Genomic DNA, 2,103 nt, shown 5'->3' on the forward strand with positions numbered 1-2,103 from the left:
TTTTTTACTTGAGACTTTTGGTGTCTTGGGAGTACCCTGATAGCAAAGTATATAAGCACGTATTTTCATTTCTCTTCTTCCTCCCATGGGGCTTATGTGTTGGGCAGAGCAACACCTGCACCTCAATAGAGGAGGCTGGCATGTGCCAAGCATCATTCAAAAGGTACCCCCAAGGTCCACACCCCTAAAAATACCTCCTCAGGGTTATGATTGACCCCTGGAGTACCTATTAATTTCATTTCTTTAGGGTAAACAGTGCCATCTCCTAAATCTTCTTTTAAAATGTGGTGTACTTCAGTGGAGTGGCAAAGTACATAAGTTTTCTAGAGCAACCATAACAATTGCCAGACTTTGTGGCTTAAAACAACATAAATTTGTTTCCCTTGTTCTAAAAGTTAGAAGTTGAAAATCAAAGTTCCAGTCTCCCCATGCTCCTGCTGGAGGCTCTGGAGAGGAAAGTTGTGCTGACAACTCTTAGCTCCAGGGAGTTCTTAGCCATTTTTGGTGTTCTTTTAGGATTGCAGAGGATGCCACTCTAATCCATAACATTTTCACCACACACCTTTTTCCTTTTTTGGGGGGGAGGGGGTGGGACACTCAGGGTGTCTTCGGGGCAGGTCTGGTTCGGCTTGAGGATGAGGGAACCGAACCACAGCATCCTGAACCTGACTGCTTTGCTTCAGCAGGCACTTAAACACCTGAGCTAATGGGCAGTCCCCCATTTTCCTTTTTGTGTCATTATGTAGCTGGTCACATAACCAGATATATTTGTATAAATGCATGTGTGCTTCTGCTTTGTCAGTAAGTTGCTTGCATGTTCAGTGAGGAGTCCAAGTTTTTCATATTGTTTAATTGGTTGATATCTTCCTTTTCTATTAGTAAAACCGATGAATTATTTGATAGATAAGAGAATAACATGAGTAATAATAATCCATTGGGATTATTCATGAAATAATTCTGTTTAATGCTTATAAATTAATAGTAATTATATGACTTTCTTAATAAATTCATATAATTATATGGAGTTTAGTGATAACTTTTAGATTTGGTAACAAGAGCAATAAATAGGGCCGGGGAGATGGCTTAGTGGAAAAAGCACTTCCCTGGCAAGTGCAAGAGCCTGAGTTCGATCCCCAGTTCCTCCAAAAAAAAAAAAAAAAAAAAAAAAAAAAAAAAAAGAGCAATAAATATATTTCATTATGATGCTTCCTATAGGGAAACCCTAAGATTTCTTCCTTTAAAGAGAAGAAAAGATGACAGTAAGGAAGTTAATTTTGCTACTTGTTATTTTAATTTGGAAGTAATTGCTAAAATGTGGGAAATGCCAATATCCTTTTCTTCCATTAAAATGGAAGCAATATGTAAAGTGACAAATTGTAATGAAATTTAAGTATCTTTTTTTTTTTTTTTTTGGCTCCGAATGCCTTCAGAGCAGGTTTGGCTGGCTTGAGTTGTGGGGATCAAACCACAGCAACCTGAGCCTGACTGCTTTGTTGAAGCAGCCACTTAATGAACTGACCTAAGGGGCAGGCCCCTGTATCTTCTTTTTGACTTTATGAATTTCTGGTTTTTAGAAACAATATCATATCTTATACCATTATGCTGTTTGTAGAAAAACAAGCAAAGATGTGTGCGTTAGCACACACACCTGTAATCCCTTAGGAAATTGAGGCAGGCGGATTATAAGTTCAAAGCCAGCCTGGCTGTAAAGCAAGACCCTGCCTCAAAGAGTAAAATAAAAGTTTATTTTCTTTTAGAATTACTGGCAATATTTAAACATTTTTGCTCCAAAATTACTGTAAAGATTTTTAGTAAAGAATGTGAATACAGCAATTTTTTCAGTTATATTGTGCCCATTTTCACAAACACTGTGCAAGTTTTTACTATCATCTTGAGCACAGAAATAAAAATCAGGTCTGCACACTGAGGTGGTTGACTCAGTAGTCCTCATTCTAAGGAGATAATATTCCCTCATTTAAAATCCTATTAAACAAAACAAGTATTTTCTTGGGACCAAATGCTTTCTGGCTTAGTGACTCACCTCTGAGTGCTGAAAACCTAGATTCTCAATCAACCAGTGGAAAAGAAATAACTTGTTTTTTT

The 2,103-nt window shown here is 37.4% G+C and overlaps 1 pseudogene; it reads right to left on the reverse strand.

Moving 5' to 3' along the window:
* LOC101563552 overlaps positions 1-2,103 on the reverse strand; it is a 5,050-nt pseudogene that overhangs the window by 2,073 nt on the left and 874 nt on the right.

The sequence above is a fragment of the Octodon degus genome, unplaced genomic scaffold, assembly GCF_000260255.1.
Source record: "Octodon degus isolate 3935 unplaced genomic scaffold, OctDeg1.0 scaffold00090, whole genome shotgun sequence".
Classification (NCBI taxonomy): Eukaryota; Metazoa; Chordata; class Mammalia; order Rodentia; family Octodontidae; genus Octodon; species Octodon degus.